Source organism: Ceratotherium simum, chromosome 17, assembly GCF_057802395.1.
Source record: "Ceratotherium simum simum isolate JZ-2026a chromosome 17, ASM5780239v1, whole genome shotgun sequence".
Classification (NCBI taxonomy): Eukaryota; Metazoa; Chordata; class Mammalia; order Perissodactyla; family Rhinocerotidae; genus Ceratotherium; species Ceratotherium simum.
Window position 1 is genome coordinate 13,538,808 of NC_141916.1, and position 20,076 is coordinate 13,558,883.

General features: G+C 37.0%; 1 pseudogene; it reads right to left on the reverse strand.

Moving 5' to 3' along the window:
- Positions 1 to 5,066: 5,066 nt before the first annotated feature.
- LOC101401837 (olfactory receptor 6C68-like) lies at positions 5,067 to 15,240 on the reverse strand (annotated as a pseudogene).
- Between the last annotated feature and the right edge of the window lie 4,836 nt (positions 15,241 to 20,076).

Here is a 20,076-nt window from a genome sequence, read left to right on the forward strand (position 1 = left end):
ATGTTTCTGTGAAATTTATCAATTTTCTGTAAATTTTTAAAAGAATCAACTTTCAGATTTATCTTTTTAAATTTATTTACTTTTCTAACCTTAGTAAAATCCATGTTCTTCATACTTTGGATTGATTTTATGGGTTTTTAAAAATCTTATAATGAGTAGGAGTTTCTATACTTTTTGTTCTGTTTAATTTAAAATCATGAACAGAGAAAGAAGTCAAGATAGCGGCATAGGCAGACTCTTAACTCACCTCCTCCTGCGGACACAGCCACTTTACAACTACTCTTGGAAAAATTACCCCTGAGACAGAACTGAAAACTGGATAAGAGGAAATCCTTCAACAAACGACAATCCTAATTGAGGTGGAAGAGGCAGAAACTCCCTTCTGGAGAGAAAAAAACACCACCTTCACAAGGTGCCAGCTTCACTGCCACCTGGGAACAGCCCAAAGATATGCAGGCCTCTCTGGAGGAGTGGGGACCTGAGCCGAGGAGCGCCCCTGCTATAGGCATTTTTTGGACCCAGCACAATTGAGATGAGTGGCATAATATCTGACTTTGACTGCTACTAAAACATTGGGGAGTACGCCCAGAAAAGCTGGTTCACAAACAAAGTAAAACTGGCTATTAAAGGCCCATGCAGAAACTCACCCATTGCAGAAAGCAACCTAAAATCACCAGAAAGAATGGTGCACAGTCCTTTGGTGAAAAGAGACTCACCTGATAGGCTCTGAGTGCATCTCGATGAGAGGTGAGACCTCTCCAGGGACTAGCACATTGTCGGCGGCCGTTCTTGTGGCCTGGTGTGGGCGTGCTGACACAGATGCTGGCAGATGCCATTGGAGTTCTCCTTGGCCTGCTAGCCCAGGGTCTGCCCCACCCAGTAGAGCACCGATTTAATCCAGCTCAGCCAGGGCAGGCAGCCCACCCTAGAGACTAGCCCCACCCAACAACAAGCCCTTGGGCAACCTGTGGGCCTGCATAGATAGGTGACTGGATTCTCTGCAGCCTGGCAACTGGGTCAACCTGTGTGTGGCAGGGCGTGTGCAACGAGCGCCGGTGGAGAGTGCGGGGCAGTGGTGGAGTGTGTGGAGCTCCTGCCTTGGAGATATTGCGTCTACTTCAGGAGGTTGGGGCACAGGCAGGGGGCAGGACTGTGTTGACTGTGTGTATGGACCTGTGGGCAGTGGGGCCTGTCAGCTGCAGAAGACTTGTTCTTCTCAAAGAGCCTCATGCGGGTTGGCCCCACCTTCCAAAACCTGAAATTATTGGATGCTCCCATGCCTGAGGTCAGCCCTAACCAGCTACAATCCTCAGAGAGTTGACAAGGGACCTAAAGGCTAGAGGCTTATAGCAATTGTAAGCCCCTGAGCCTAACAACCTGCCATGCTGGGGGCCTACTCACTTAATAGAAATATTGCAACAGGAATGCACTATTAGAACTTGCAGTCAACTGTGCTGGGGCTCCCCACACCCGATAAAGAGACAGAAGCGCCCAATACAACTACACACAGCTGAGCATTACAACAGCTGGCCAGGAGCATAGCTCGGCTTCCCTGGGCACCTATGGGAGGAGCAACCATGCCACAACAGAAGGACATGCGTAAGCCACCTAGGGGTCAATTCTGGAACATTCGGAACTGAGGGAAGCACACTGCTGGGCCTCATAAGACATCACTTATATAAGGTCACCTCTCCGAGAGCAGGAGACGTAGCAGTCCTACTAATATATAAACATAAGCACAGAGAAAGAGGCAAAGTGAGGCGGCAAAGGAATACATTCCAAGTAAGGGAACAGGACAAAACCACAGAAAAGGAACTAAGTGAAACAGAAATGAGCAACCTATCCAAGAGAGAGTTCAAACAAAGAGTGTTAAGGGTGCTCACTGATGTGGGGTGAAGAATAGATGAACTCAGTGAGAACGTCAACAAAGAAATGGAAGATATAAAAAAGACCAATCAGAAATGATGAATACAATACTGGAAATGAAAAATTCTCTAAAGGGACTCAAAAGCAGAGTAGGGGATACAGAAGAACAGATCTTTGAGCTGGATGAAAGACTAGAAGAAATCACCCAAGCTGAACAGATAAAAGAAAAAAGAATTAAAAAGAGTGAGAACAGTCTAAGGGACCTCTGGGACAACATCAAGCACACTAACATCTGTGTTATAGGTGTCCCAGAAAGAGAAGAGCAAGACAAAAGGGCAGAGAATCTATTTGAAGAAATAATAGCTGAAAACTTACATAACCTAAGGAAGGAAACAGACATCCAGGTACAGGAAGCACAGAGAGCCCCAAACAAGATAAACCCAAAGAGGCCCACACCAAGACACGTCATAATTAAAATGTCCAGAATTAAGGATAAAGAGAGAATCCTAAGGCTATGAGCTGATTTCTCAACAGAAATCTTACAGGCTAAAAGAAAGTGGCATGATATATTTAAAGTGCTAAAAGGAAAAAACCTACAGCCAAGAATACTCTACCCAGCAAGGTTATCATTAAAAATGGAAGGAGAGATAAAAAGTTTCCCAGACAAGCAAAAATTAAAGGAGTTTGTCACTAAAAAACCAGTACTACAAGAAATGCTACAGGAACTTATATAAGGGGAAAAGAGAAGACAACAAATAGGAAAAATTATCTATTTCCATGATAAGAGGGTAACTATGACATCAACAACATAAAATGTGGGAGAAGGGGAGTTAAAGGGTAGAGCTTTCAGATAGAGGTCAAACCAAAAAGACCATCAACTTAATATAGATTGCTATATATGTAACTTACTGCAAATGAACCCCATGGTAATCACAAACCAGAAAACTATAATCAATACACAAAAAACTAAGAGAAAGGAACCCAAACATAATACTAAAGAAAACCAACAAACCACAAGGGAAGAGAGCAAGAGAAAAAGAAAGGAACAGAGAAGGACTACTAAAACACTGAGAAAAAAAGTTTAAAAATGGCAGTAAATACATACTTATTAATAGCTACTTTAAACATCGATGGACTAAATGCTCCAATTAAAAGGCATAGGGTGCCTTAATGGATAAAAAAATCAAGACCCATATATATGCTGCATGCAAGAGACATACTTCAGACCTAAAGACGTTAACAAACTGAAAGTGAAGAGATGGAAAAAGATACTCCATGCAAATGGCAATGAAAAGAAAGCTGGAGTAGCAATGCTCATATCAGACAAAATAGACTTTAAAACAAAAACTGTAAAAAGAGACAAAGAAGGGCACTATATAATGATCAAGGGAACAATCCAACAAGAGTTTATAACACTTGTAAATATCTACGCACCAAATGTAGGAGCACCTAAATATATAAAGCAATTATTAACGGACATAAAAAGATAAATAGACAGTAACAGACTAATAGTAGGGGACTTTAACACCCTACTTACACCAACTGATAGATCATCTAAACAGAAGATCAATAAGGAAACATTGGCCTTAAATGACACACTAGAACAGATGGACCTAGTAAATATGCAGATTATTCCATCCCAAAACTGAAGAATACACATTCTTTTCAAATGCACATGGAACATTCTCCAGGATTGATCACATATTAGGCCACAAAACAAGTCTCCATAAATTTAAGAAGATTGAAATAATACCAAGCATCTTTTCTGACCACAATGGTATGAAACTAGAAATCAACTACAGGAAGAAAAACAAAAAAGCCACAAATATGTGGAAATTAAACAAAATGCTCTTGAACAACAATTGGGTCAACGAAGAAATCAAAGGAGAAATCCAAAAATACCTGGAGACAAATGAAAATGAAAATACGACATGTCAGAATTTATGGGATACAGCAAAAGTGGTTCTAAGAGGGAAGTTTATAGCAACACAGGCCTATCTCAACAAACAAGAAAAATCTCCAATAAACAATCTAACAATGCACCTAAAGGAACCGGAAAAAGAAGAACAAACAAAGCCCCAAATCAGTAGAAGGGAAGTAATAAAAATCAAAGCACAAATAAATGAAACAAAGACAAAAAAAAAAAAGAAAAAATTAATAAAACAAAGAGCTGGTTCTTTGAAAAGATAAACAAAATTGACAAGCCTTTAGATAGATTCACCAAGAAAAAAAGAGAGAAGGGTCAAATAAGTAAAATCAGAAATGAAAGAGGAGAAGTTACAACAGACACCTCAGAAATACAAAAGATTATGAGAGAATACTATGAAAAGCTATATGCCAAGAAATTGGACAATCTGGGAGAAATGGATAAATTCTTAGAATCATACAACCTTCCAAAACTGGATCAAGAAGAAATAGAGAATTTGAATAGACCAATCACCAGTAAGGAGATCAAAGCAGTAATCAAAAATCTCCCCAAAAATAAAAGTGCAGGACCAGACATGTAAACCTGAGCAGCTGTACCCATAACTCAACAACTTGCATCTCTCCATCCTCCATTCTTTGCTTTCCCGGGAATCCATGGGTCATAGATGGGATTATTTTATCTTCATTTCTGACTATCCTGTATCTTTGATACCTTGTGATTGCCCACATATTAATCTTTACTCTCAGCTATATATTCCAAAGAATAGTTGTGGGATTTTATCCAGCATGTTTTTGTTTTTAGTATACATTCCCAGCATATTAGAAATCCTATTATCTTCTCTCTCAGTTGTTCCTTGTATTATTATATCATGCCCTCATTCATCCTGTTCAGCATTTTAACATAAAATTTCAATTCTTACTTGAATTTTTGTATTATATTATGCATATTTGAATACAATAATCAGCAGTATTGTGCCGTCAATTTTATGGAAGACTAAAGAATTTTTTATTATACTGCAAACTTCATTATTGTCGTTATATTTTTCTACAAATGAATTGATGAGAAGTACACTTTCATGTCCTTTACTGAGACAAATCTACAAGAACTTGAGTAAAAACCAAAAGAAAGAAATGAGTTGATTAAGGCTCAATATAAGTAAATCTAAAGAGGAGATGAGAAATATAACATCATTGAAAGATAGATTGTTAAAAGATCAAGAAAATTATAAGCTTCAATGGAAAGGTTTAGCAGCTATTCATTTTTTATTTTAACTTTATTTATTGAGTGCTATTTTATTTTGGTTCTTCAGGAATGATGCAATTCTTTTGATTGAGTCATCGAAGGATTTCTTCACTTGTTTATTTCTTAGTGTATAAATAAATGGGTTTAACATCGGTGAAATGGAAGAAACGAGTAGTGAAACCACTTTATTAATAGTCACTTGTTCCTTTGCTGTTGGATTCATATAGATGAATATGCATGTGCCATAGGTGATGGAAACTACAATCATGTGGGAAGAACAGGTGGAAAAGGCCTTTTTTCTTTGCTGGGTAGATGGAAATCCTAAAATTGTCTTGATAATATAAGTATAGGATAGAACTACACACAGAAGAGTGAAAATGAGGGTCAGCACAGCACAGATTAAAACAGTTTGTTCCATGAACCGTGGGTCTGAACATGTAATCTTCAGGAGGGGAAAAGCATCACAGAGAAAATGATCAATGACATTCGAGTTGCAGAATTTCAAATTTAGCCCCAGAATAAGTGGTGAAGTCATGACCAACAATGCAGCCAACCAACAGCAAAAAACAAGTCTCCTGCAGACTCTGCTGCTCATGATGGTCACGTAATGCAAGGGTTTGCAGATGGCCACATAGCGGTCGTAGGACATGGCGGCCAGGAGAAAAAATTCCGTTACTGCAAAGAGATCAGTAAAAAACGCTTGGGATGATACAAGCATTATATGTGATGATATTATCACCTGTTGCTATGTTATACAAGTATCTGGGGATACAGGCAGCTGTGAATGAGATCTCTAAGAAGGAGAAATTTTGTAAAAACAAGTACATGGGTGTTTTAAGTTGGGGATCCACAAAGGTGAGTGTGATGATGGTCAGGTTCCCAGTTACACTCAGCATGTAGGTGAGAAACAGAAAGATAAAAAGCAGAACTTGTAGCTCAGGGTCATCTGTCAGGCCCAGTAGTATGAATGCTGTTATTGTAGAGTTTTTCATTACTTTATGACTTCTGTTCAAGCTGCATGTCCAATAATTCAGAGATTATTATATAGATCATAGTGTCTATATAAAATATAATTTAATCATCTCTACTTTCACTATATTTTCATATCATATTTTAAATAATATTATGAATATGATTAGATTTATCTGCTAATGTGGTATGATTTTATGGATAGCAAAAATGTCATTTAGCTCCCTCAAATTCTTCTCTACTCAGAGCTAAATAAAAAAAAAAATCACATCATTAAACTTATGCTTTTGGTTAACAATTTGGTCCTAGTCAAATCATTAATACATAATGTATAGTTTGGAATCAGTCTAAAGAGTCTTGCCCAGAATTTGAAGTGTCTGCTCCAGCTTTACAATTAGAGTCTTTTCTTTTCTTTCTTTTTTGGAATAAGTGTATTTTTTCCTAAGAACAATGCTAAACCTCAAGAAAAGACCACATATAAGGTTCCCTCCCTCATTTTCCTTCTATATTTCTCCATCATTCTTGACATCCTTCTACATTTCTTTGTCAATGTGCAAACTGATAAGCAGAATTTAAACACAGTTTTCATGTATTTATGTTCATGAAATGTTTTCATAAATTAACATAAAAATTACACATGGCTTTTTTAATGTGATCTTTTTGGCCGTTTTGATTCCATGGACTTATTAGTTCTTCGCTTCTGACTATACACTCTCTCCTTGTTTTTTCCAATTTTTCCATAAAATTCCTACAATTTTATATAACATCTTTTACTTAATGAATACTAAATTTCTGTTTCTGGTAATGGATTTTTTCTGAATTACATATTGAATTGAATACTAAATATATTTACTTATATCTTGAACCTAGTACCAAACACACCTGCTTGCACAAACCACATGCATGTCCATTTCAGTGTCTAGAACAGAAGTCCTGATCTTCCACATGGTGAGCCACCCTTCCCACTCTCCCGTGGGTCAATAGGTCCCACTTGTTAACCATGCATTCTGTGCCAGGGATTATAGTAGGCAGTTGTATTGTGTACTTTGTCCCGTATTTCTCAACTTAAGTGAGTAAAGCTAAGGATTATTGATTTTCAGTTGAAGCACCATTTCCCATGGGAAATTCTGAAATTCTGATGACTATCTTAGCCTACACACCACTCCTGTGTTCTCCAAACAAACAAAACTTGCCAGTGTGTTAGTGCTCAGCTGAAGGATATGTTTGTTGGGATCATTCCTTTCTCACAGTGATAGCAACAACCAATAACAGAGTCCACGTATATTGTCAACATCTATAGAATAGTTTCTGAATAAATTTGTATACCCCAAATTTACAAATATAAACAGAGAAAGCTTTTTGTTCATATTTTGACTTAAATTCATATTGCTCTGAAAACTTAATCTGTTTATTTTCTGTGTATCTGACTCTATTACTTGAAAATTTTAGGTTTTTTTTTGCTTTTTTCTTCTAAAGAAGAGGTTTTATATTAATTAAGTCACAGTGTGAAGTGGTCATTACAATTGTGAGAAAAGTTAGAACTGCCTTCTCTTCTTTCCCTGGTCTTTCAAATAAGTAATTGTGTTTTCATTGATACCGTGTTTCCATCCTCACTGTGATCTATTATTGCAATGTTAAATCCAGAGATCATGGGATGTTTGATGCTGAGTTTATGTCAAAGCTGCACAGTAATTGTCTCAGGCACCAAGAATTAGTTACTGTGGTGGAGGCTTGAATGTTTTCAATTGTCAATCAGTGTTTCAATGCTGGTGCATCAGTAAGTGAAAAAAATTCCCCTTGAAATCACACTTTTTTTGTAAACAGTTTCTCTTTATTGTTTTTTAGCTGTATTTTATTCATACTCAAGTAGGAGATGAGCCACATCTGATGGTTAAACCCACAGGCTGGCAGTCACCAAACGAGGAAAGAAGTGGGGACCTAGGCTCCTGGTTTGCCTGAAAACTAGAACCCTCCCAGGGACTTCTGGGACATACACCACATATACACTAGATTAAATCCAGAAGTCGTGGAGAATGATTGCTGTGGTCTACCTATTTTTCTGCCATCCTTTCTCCTTATCACCCAGCTACACATGCATCACCATGTAACCTTACTCAGCTCAACATGCTATGGGCATTACTCAATGTTCAAAAAATATTTTTTTCTTACAAGATATTATAAAGTATTATAAGATAGAATTCAATAAATTAATTAATAGTGATGTATAACCTACTGATTTCTGTTTATCTTACAGTAAATATTTGAAAAGAGGCAGAGATTTCTAATGAGTGTTCTTTTGGCATGATGAAGGGGAAATATACCCACACACAGGCACATGCACACACACAGGCACATACAATAGGTGCTTTCATTTCACAATTTGAAGTTGATGGTATAGCTGATGTCATTTCTGGATATTTCTTAATATTAGGATTCATATTTCTATGTCCCCCTTTTACTATTAAGACATCTCATATATATTTTTGAAGGCTTTATAAAATATACCTTATAAATCATATATCTGATTTTAATATAGGCAGGTGGAATCTTTTTTCTCAGAGAAAAATATGGCGAAAGTTTCACTAAGAGAAATATTCCTCATGTCGAAAATTTATCATACTCACTTTTCTATTAGTCAATCATAACTTCCTTAAGTTGCTTAAAAATAGTAATTCTCAAAGGCACTTAGTTGAAAATGGTAGATTTGATGAAGATTTTCATGAGAACATCTCTTCATTTTTGCTGATGCATCCATGTCACACTCTTAGTTTCTCTGAACAGGTAGAAAGCTCTCTGAGATTGCTGTCGCCAACAAATTAGATTGATTTTTTCACAAAAGGCGTAAGAAATATTTTCTTGTATATTTTGACATTTAAAAAGGGATAAAAGATGATCTATGGCAGTAGAATGCCAGAGACTCTCCCCTCTTTTGAAAGAGCATGATGTAATCCATGCAGGAATAGAAGTATAACGAAGTACACCTGAAATTTATACAATTTTATAAACCAATAAAATAAATAAATAAATAAATGTAAAAAAAAAAAAACACAAGAAAGAGCTGGTATTTCAATCTCTCTGGACAGTGACTGAGGTTCGAACAATACCAACCTTGATTTTTTTTTTTTTTTTTTAGTCTGCTCTACCTGAAAATAAATGAATAAACAAAAGATCCTTGGTGATTTACACTCAAAAGTCACTAATGGATCTTTGGAGTCATTTTAATTGGCAAAAGCAAAATTACTAACAAAGGCTGGTTCCAGTGTCCTTGGAGACAGCAGGACAAGTACCAGGTTATTTCATTCATTTTCTTATTTTTCTTAACAGCTTTATTGAAGGAAAATAAACATACACTAAACTGCACATATTTAAAGGGTACAATTGGATAAGTTGTGACCTATGTACATTCCTGTGAACACATCAACACAATCAAGAGTGAACATGTCCATCACCCCCAAAAGTGTCCTTGTGCACCTGTATCATCTCTTGTGCCCTCCTCTTTCTGCACTCCTCCATTCCTCAGGCAACCACTGATAAGGTGTCTACCACTATAGATTAGTTTGCTTTCATATAAAAGCTTAAGTAAATACAATAATGAAATATTGTATTTATTTTTTACCAGGCCTCTTTCACTGAGCAGGTATTTAAGAGTTTATCCCTGTGTTTATGTGTATCAATATTTCATTCCTTTTCACTTCTGTGTAGTATTCCAATGTTGATTGACTTATAGAGTTTTTCCAGATTGTGACTATTACAAATAAAGCTGCTATGAACAGTTGTGTACTAGATTCATATGGAAATATGCTTTCATTTCTCTTGGATAAATACCTCAAAATGAAGTGCACTGGTTTGTTAGTTTATAGGTTAGGTGTATTTTTAACTTTTAAAGAGTCTGCAAAACTTTTTTGCAACATGCCTTTAGCATTTACATTCCTATTGTCAGTGTTTGAGAGTTCTGGTTGCTCCACATCAATGCCAACCCTTAGCCTGATCAGACTTTAATTTTAGCTATTCTAGTACACGTGTAGTGATATCTTGGTGGTGTTTTGATTTACAATTCCCTAATGACATATGATATTGCCCAGCATTTCATGTGCATATTTAACATTTGCATATCGTCTTTGGTGTGGCATCTGTGCAGATCTTTTGCTCATTTTTTAATTGGATTGTTTTCCTATTGTTGAGTTGTAAGAGTTCTTTATGTATTCCGGATACAAGCGTCTCATCAGACATATGATTTTTGAATATTTTCTCCCATTGTGTGGGTGTTCCAGTTTCTGAATGGTGTCCTTTGAGGAAAAAAAATTAATTTGGATGAAGTCAAATTGATTTGTGCATGTCTTTTACCACTTGTCCTTTGGTGTCATATCTAAGACAGCATTGTCTAACCCAAGGTCACAAAGATTAACTCCTATGTTTTCCTCTAAGAGTTTTTGTTTTCCCATTTAGTTCTATGATTCATTTTTGTATATGCCATGAGAAAGATGTCTAAATTCACTGTTTTGTACATGGATATCCAGTTGTCTAGCACTATTTGTTGAAAATGCTATTCTTTTCCCAGTGATTTGTCTTCACAACCTTGTTATAAATCAGTTGACCGCTGTAGTGGCTTGAATAGTGGCCCTGAAAGATCTGTCCAAGTTCTAACACGCAGAACCTGAAATTGTGACCTTCTTTGAAAAGGGGTCTTTGCAGATATAATTAAGCTAAGAATTTTGAGAAGGCCCTAAATCCAGTGACTGAGGTTCTTCTGGGAAGAAAGCCATGTGAAGATCGAGGCAGAGATTTGAATCAGGCTGCCACAAATCAAGGAATTCCAAGGGCTGCCAGAAGCTGAAAGAGGTATGGAAGGATTCTCCTTTTTTTTTCTTGGTACAGGCAGTCTTTGCATAGGGACACTTTTTACTTATTAAACAGTGCTTTGTATAATTTTATCTCATTGTAGGAAAAAATGGAAATAAAGAAGGGTCAGGAACTCCCAGAAGTTCCTGTTCCCCACAGGCCATAGAACATTCTTTACTACAAATTAAGGGTTGGACAAAAGGAAAAACATTTGCCAAACACCTAACCTTTAAGAGTCACTTTTCTCTGCCCTATGGGCTTTCAAAAGCTTAAAGTGATCTGAATAATCACTTTAAATGTTAATGGTCTAATATATCAATTGAAAGACAGAGATGGTCAGAGTGAATTAAAACAGAAGAAACTTCTGAGAAACTGTAAAGATTTCTTCTGTTCCATTCTTTCATTCTTCTTGTATTCCTACATGTTGTCTACAGGAAACCAACTTTATATATAGACTCAGATAGATTGAAAGAAAAGGGATGGAGAATGATATGTCATGCTAACACTAATAAAAAACTAGCTTGAGTGACATCAGCATCATGGCAGAGTGAGCTTTCCCGTGAACTCTTCCCCCGACAAGATACAACAAAAGGAACAGTCACAGACCAACAACGGAATCCCAGACACTGAAAAGCTAGAGCGGAAAGATCCACACTGCCACACATCTGAGAGCAGAACGTGCTGGGCCCCCGGAGGAAGTGGGAGAGGTAAGGAGAACTCCTCTCCCTCCCCATCAGATCAGCGATCCCGGTCCGCAGGGCTCCCAGAGAGGGGGGAGGGGCGGCCCTCGGCGGGGAAACCGTAGCTCTTCAGGCTCTCTCAGCCAGTGGGAAACTCCCACACAGAGGACTCAGAAAAGCCACAGGGCTACCATCAACATCTGAGCACCCCAGAGAGCAGATAAAGAGGGGAAAACGAGAAGCCTCCCACATCAGGGACCCAGAGGGCAAAAGAGAGCTCCCCCTTCCCCGCAAACCGGACCCTGCAGCTCAACCGACCAGACCAGACCTAGCGATCTGCAGCAGACCAGACCAAGAGATCTGCGACAGACCAGACCAAGTGATCCGCGGCAGACCTGATCAAACGACCGGACCTGTGGATTGCAGCGGGAAAAAAACAAAAAACAAAACTGCGGATCGCAGCAGAAAAACCGGGGCAGAGCGCAGGGGGCTTAGACTACACAGCCCTTCACCAGCAGACAGTGGCGGCAGGTGGAAATTGCAACCAGAGATTTCCAGGATGAGGAAAAACAAAACCAACACAGGAACCACAATGCAATAATATATGAAATCCCCAGACCAGAAACAAAATGACAAGCACCCAGAAATCAACCCCGAAGACACAGAAATCCATAAACTAAATGACAGAGATTTCAAAATAGTTATCACAAAAACACTCAGCGAAATACGAGACAACACAGACAAACAATTCAATGAGATTAGGAGTTTCTTCACAAAAGAGATTGAAATCATAAAGAAAAACCAATCAGTGCTGATGGAGATGAAGAACACAATGGAAGAGATAAAGGAGAATCTGGAATCTTTAAAGAACAGAGCTGACAATATGGAGGAAAGAATTAGCACTTTAGAGGATAGGAATACAGATATACTCCAGATGGAAGAGGAGAGAGAACTAAAACTAAAAAGAAATGAAGAAAGACTCCAAGAAATATCTGACTCTATTAGAAAATGTAACATAAGAATTATAGGTGTTCCTGAGGGAGAAGAGAGGGAAAGAGGAACAGAGAGCCTATTCAAGGAAATAATAGCTGAGAATTTCCCAAATCTGGGGAAGGAGCAGGAAATACCAGTAAGCGAAGCCAACAGGACACCTATATATATTAACAGACAAAGGCCTTCACCATGACACCTAGTGGTAAGGCTAGCCAGGGTCAACAACAAAGAAACAATATTAAGGGCAGCTAGACAAAAACAAAAAATAACGTACAAAGGAACTCCCATCAGGCTCTCAGCGGATTTCTCAACAGAAACTTTACAGGCTAGAAGAGACTGGAATGATATATTCAAAATACTTAAAGACAAAAACTTTCAGCCAAGAATACTCTATCCAGCAAAAATATCCTTCAAATATGATGGAGAAATAGTAACTCTCCCAGATAAACAAAAGCTAAGGGAGTTCATGGCCACGAGACCCCCATTACAAGAAATACTCAACAAGGCCCTCAGGCCTGAAAAAAGAAGAGAAAGGGAACACAAAGCTTGGAGCAAGGAGAAAAGTAGGTAGACAAACTCAGAAAAATAGTAGATCTTTACCGGAATAGGTTAACAACCACTTAAATACTAAATTCAAAGATCAAAGGAAGAAACTCACCAAAAATAAATTTAACCTCATCACTGTAAACACACAGCCACAACACAAGATAGAATAAGGTATAACAAGAACAACTTAGAAGGGGAAGAGGAAAGTGATTGAGTTGACTTAGTATAAGGAAATAGGAGGCCATCAGATAATGGACTATCTTATACACAAGATTTTTTGCCCAAACGTCAAGGTAACCACTAAACAAATAATCAAAAGAAAACCACATATGATAAACAAAGAGAAAACTAGAAGAGCCATAAGACAGAACAACCAAACTGAATTGGCAGTCCAAAACAAATGGGACAAGAAACAAAGGAAATGCAAAAGAACCAGAAAATAAGTGACAAAACAGCAACATTAAGCCCTCATATATCAATAATTACCCTAAATGTAAATGGATTGAACTCTCCAATCTAAAGATACAGAGTGGCAGGATGGATTAAAAAGCAAGACCCAACAATATGCTGCCTTCAGGAAACACATCTTAGCACTAAAGACAAGCACAGGCTCAGAGTGAAAGGATGGAAGACAATACTCCAAGCTAATGGCAAACAAAAGAAAGCAGGTGTTGCCATACTCATATCAGACAAAGTAGATTTCAAGATAAAACAGGTTAAGAAAGACAAAGAAGGGAAATATATAATGATAAAAGGGACACTCCATCAAGAAGACATATCACTTATAAATATATATGCACCCAACATAGGAGCACCAATGTACATAAAGCAACTATTAACAAACCTAAAAGGAGAAATCAACAACAACACAATAATAGTAGGGGATCTTAACACCTCACTTACAACAATGGATAGATCATCCAGACAAAAAGTCAATAAAGAAATAGTAGACTTAAATGAAAAACTGGACGAGATGGACCTAGTAGACATATACAGAGCACTCCATCCAAAAACAGCTGACTACACATTCTTCTCAAGCACGCATGGTACATTCTCTAGGATAGACCATATGTTGGGAAACAAAGCAAGCCTCAATAAATTTAAGAAGATTGAAATCATAACAAGCATCTTTTCAGACCATAAGGCTATGAAACTGGAAATGAACCATGAAAAAAAAACTGGGAAAGTGACAAAAATGTGGAGATTAAACAACATGCTACTGAACAACCAATGGATCATTGATGAAATTAAAGGAGAAATCAAAAACTATCTGGAAACAAACGAAAATGATAATATACCATATCAAACCATATGGGATGCAGCAAAAGCGGTCCTGAGAGGGAAACTCATAGCGATACAAGCCCACCTTAACAAACAAGAAAAAGCCCAAATAGGCAACCTTAAATTACACCTAACAGAACTAGAAAAAGAAGAACAAACAAAGCCCAAAGCCAGCAGAAGGAGAGAAATAAGAAAAATCAGAGCAGAAATAAATGAAATTGAGACCAAAAAAACAGTAGAAAGGATTAATGAAACAAAGAGTTGGTTCTTCGAGAAGATAAACAAAATCGACAAACCCTTAGCCAGGCTTACTAAGAAAAAAAGAGAAAAGGCTCAAGTAAACAAAATTAGAAATGAAAGAGGAGAAATTACAACGGATACCATGGAAATACAGAGGATTATAAGAGAATACTATGAGAAATTATATGCCAACAAATTGGACAATCTAGAAGAAATGGATAAATTCTTAGACTTATACAACCTCTCAAAATTGAACCAAGAAGAAATGGAGAATCTGAATAGACAAATAACAAGTAAAGAGATTGAAATAGTAATCAAAAACCTCCCAAAAAATAAAAGTCCAGGGCCAGATGGCTTCTCCAGTGAATTTTACCGAACATTCAAAGAAGATTTAATACCCATCCTTCTCAAACTATTCCAAAAAATAGAGGAAGATGGAACACTTCCTAAATCATTCTACGAGGCCAACATCACCCTGACACCAAAACCAGACAAAGACAATACAAAGAAAGAAAATTACAGGCCAATATCGCTGATGAACATTGATGCAAAAATCCTCAACAAAATATTGGCAAACCGAATACAACAATACATTAAAAAGATCATACACCATGATCAAGTGGGATTTATACCAGGGACGCTGGGATGGTTCAACATCCGCAAATCAATCAACGTGATACATCACATCAACAAAACAAAGAATAAAAACCACATGATCATCTCAATAGACGCAGAGAAGGCATTTGACAAGATACAACATCCATTTATGATAAAAACTCTCAATAAAATGGGAATAGAAGGAAAATACCTTAACATAATAAAGGCCATATATGACAAACCCACAGCCAACATCATACTCAACGGGGAAAGACTGAAAGACATTCCTCTGAGAACAGGAACGAGGCAGGCATGCCCACTCTCACCACTCCTGTTCAACATAGTACTGGAGGTTTTGGCCAGAGCAATTAGGCAAGAAAAAGGAATAAAAGGAATCCAAATAGGTAACGAAGAAGTGAAACTCTCACTATTTGCAGATGACATGATTGTATATATAGAAAACCCTAAAGAATCTGTTGGAAAACTATTAGAAACAATCAACAACTACAGCAAAGTTGCAGGGTACAAAATCAATCTACAAAAATCAGTTGCATTTCTGTATGCTAATAATGAACTAACAGAAAGAGAGCTCAAAAAGATAATACCATTTACAATTGCATCAAAAAGAATAAAATACCTAGGAATAAATCTTACCAAGGAGGTGAAGGACCTATACAATGAGAACTACAAGACATTATTGAAAGAAATCCATGATGACATAAAGAAATGGAAAGATATCCCATGCACGTGGATTGGAAGAATAAACATAGCTAAAATGTCTATATTACCTAAAGCAATCTACAGATTCAATGCAATCCCAATCAGAATCCCAATGACATTCTTCACAGAAATAGAAAAAAGAATACTAAAATTTATATGGGGCAACAAAAGACCCCGAATAGCTAAAGAAATCCTAAGAAAAAAGAACAAAGCAGGAGGCATCACAATCCCTGACTTCAAAACACACTACAAAGCAATAGTAATCAAAACAGCACGGTACTGGTACAAAAACAGACACACAGATCAATGGAACAGAATTGAAAGCCCAGAAATAAAACCACACATATACGGACAGCTAATTTTCGACAAAGGTGCTAAGAACATGGAGAAAGGAAAGTCTCTTCAATAAATGGTGTTGGGAAAACTGGACAGCCACATGCAAAAGAATGAAAGTGAACCATGTGCTATTGCCATTCACAAAAATTAACTCAAAATGGATCAAAGACCTGAAGGTGAGACCTGAAACTATAAAACTCATAGAAGAAAATATAGGCAACACACTATTTGACATTGGTTTTAAAGGAATCTTTTTGGATGACATGCCTACCCAGACTAGGGAAACTAAAGAAAAAATAAACAAGTGGGACTTTATCAGATTAAAGAGCTTTTATAAGACTAATGAAACCAGAATCAAGATGAACAGACAACCAACCAGCTGGGAGAGAATATTTGCAAAACATACATCTGACAAGGGGTTGATCTCCATAATATATAAAGAACTCACACAACTGAACAAAAAAACAAACAACCCGATCAAAAAATGGGCAGAGGAAATGAAGAGACACTTCTCCAAGGAAGATATACAGATGGCCAATAGGCACATGAAAAGATGCTCAACGTCACTAATCATCAGGCAAATGCAAATCAAAACAACACTAAGATACCACCTCACACCCCTTAGAATGGCTATAATCACCAAGACAAAAAACAACAAATGTTGGAGAGGATGTGGAGAAACAGGAACCCTCATACACAGCTGGTGGGAATGCAAATTGGTGCAGCCTCTATGGAAAACGGTATGGAGATTCCTCAAAGAATTAAAAATAGAAATACCCTATGATCCAGCCATCCCACTACTGGGAATCTATCCAACGAACCTGAAATCAACAATCCAAAGAGGCTTATGCACCCCTGTGTTCATTGCAGCATTATTCACCATAGCCAAGAAGTGGAAGCAACCTAAGTGTCCCTTGACTGACGACTGGATTAGGAAAATGTGGTATATATATACAATGGAATACTACTCAGCCATAAAAAAAGACAAAATTGTCCCATTTGCAACAACATGGATGGGCCTGGAGCGTATTATGTTAAGTGGAATAAGCTAGAAAGAGAAAGACAAACACTGTATGATCTCACTCATATGTGGAATATAAACCAACACATGGACAGAGAAAACTGGACTGTGGTTACCAGGGGCAGTGGGGGTGGGAGGGGAGCACAAGGGTTGAAGGGAGTCATATATATGGTGATGGACAAACAAAAATGTACAACCCAAAAATTTCACAATGTTAGAAACCATTAAAACATCAATAAAAAAAAAAAGAAAAAACTAGCTGGAGTGGCTAAATTAATTTCTACCTTAATTATTAGTATTTCTTTGTGTTTGCTTGCTTTGGTTTTGACATGCTCTTCATTTTCAGGTTTCTTAAAGTGGGAAGGTAGATAATTGATTTGGTATCTTTTTTATCTTTTTAATATAGGTGTTTACTGCTATAAATGTCTCTATATAAGCACTACTTGAGCTGCATCCCATAAGTTTTGATACGTTTTTGCTTTCTCTCATCTAAAGTATTTCCTCATTTCTCATGTGATTTATTTTTTAATCCATTGGCTATTTGGGGATGTGTTGTTTACTTTTCATATAATTATAAATTTCCCAAATTTTCTTCATTTAACAACTTATAATTTTATTACACAGTGGTTGGAGAACATAATTTGTGTGATTTAAATCTTTTTAATATAGTGATTTTTATTATATGGCCTAATATATGACCTGTCCTAGAGAATTTCAATGTGTGTTTGAGAAAAATATGTATCTTGATATGTGGTGGAGTGTTCTATAGATGTCTTTTAGGTCTAGTTGGTTATAGTGTTTCTCATATCTTCTATTTACATGATAATCTTCTGCCTGGTTTTTCCATCCATTATTGAAAGTGGAGTATTGAAGTTTTCCACTATTATTTTTGAATTGTCCATTTCTTGCTTCATTTTTTTCAGTTTTTGCTTCATGTATTTTGGGGTTCTGTTGCTAGTTCAATATATATTTGCAATTATTATGTCCTTCTGATAGAGATTTATCATTATAAAATGTGCATCTTTGCCCCTAGTAACAATTGTTGTTACATAATATCTTTTGCTTGATAATAATAATACCACTGCAACTCTCTTTTGGGTGGTATACGCTTTTTGATCCTTTTACTTAAAACCTACTTGGTTTATTTTTTCTTTAGTTTCTCTAGTTTGACTAGGCATGGCATCTGAAGATTCCTTTATGACCAACGTCAAATAGTGTGTTGCCTATATTTTCTTCTATGAGTTTTATAGTTTCAGATCTCACCTTCAGGTCTTTGATCCATTTTGAGTTAATTTTTGTGAATGGCGATAGCAGATGGTCCCCTTTCATTCTTTTGCATGTGGCTGTCCAGTTTTCCCAACACCATTTATTTATTTATTTTTTTAATTTTTTGTTTATTGCAGTAACATTGGTTTACAACATTGTAAAAATTTCAGGTGTACATCATTGTACTTCTATTTCTGCATAGATTACATCATGTTCACCACCAAAATACTAATTACAACCCATCACCACACACATGTACTGAATTATCCCTTTCACCCTCCCCCCTCCCCCCTTCCCCTCTGGTAACCACCATTCCAATCTCTGTCCCTATGTGTTTGTTTATTGTTGTTATTATCTACTACTTAATGAAGGAAATCATACAGTATTTGACCTTCTCCCTCTGACTTATTTCACTTTGCATTATACCCTCAATGTCCATCCATGTTGTCACAAATGGCTGGATTTCATCGTTTCTTATGGCTGAGTAGTATTCTATCTCACCAACAAAAAAACTACCAAACCTATTAAAAAATGGGCAAAACACCTGAACAGACATTTCTCCAATGAAGATATACAGATGGCCAACAAACACATGAAAAGATGTTCAAAATCACTAACTATCAGGGAAATGTAAATCAAAACTACAATGAGATATCACCCCACGCCTGTCAGAATGGCTATAATTAACGAGACAGGAAACAACATGTGTTGGAGAGGATGTAGAGAGAAGGGAACTCTCAAACACTGCTGGTGGGAGTGCAAACTGGTGCAGCCACTTTGGAAAACAGTATGGAGATTCCTCAAAAAATCAAGGATAGACCTATCATACAATCCAGGTATTCCACTGCTGGGTATTTATCCAAAGAACTTGAAAACACCAACTTGTAAAGGTACATGCACCCCAACACCATTTATTGAAGAGACTTTCCTTTATCTATTGTAGGTTCTTAGCTCCTTTGTTGAAAATTAGCTGTCTGTATATGTGTGGTTTTATTTCTGGGCTTTCAATTCTGTTCCATTGATCTGTGTGTCTGTTTTTGTACCAGTACCATGCTGTTTTGATTACTATTGCTTTGTAGTATGTTTTGAAGTCAGGGATTGTGATGCCTCCTGCTTTGTTCTTTTTTCTTAGGATTGCTTTAGCTATCAGTGGGACTTCATCATATTAAAGAGCTTCTACAAGACAAACGAAACCAGGATCAAAATAAATAGTCAACCCACCAGCTGGGAGAAAATATTTGCAAAACATATATCTGACAAGGGGTTAATCTCCATAATATGTAAAGAACTCAAATAACTGAACAACAAAAAAACAAACAATCTGATCAAAAAATGGGCAGAGGAAATGAATAGACACTTCTCTAAAGAAGATATACAGATGGCCAATAGGCATATGGAAAGATATTCAGCATCACTAATCATCAGGGAAATGCAAATAAAAACAACACTAAGATATCACCTCATGCCCATTAGAATGGCTATAATCACCAAGACAAAAAACAACAAATGTTGGAGAGGATGTGGAGAAACAGGAACCCTCATACACAGCTGGT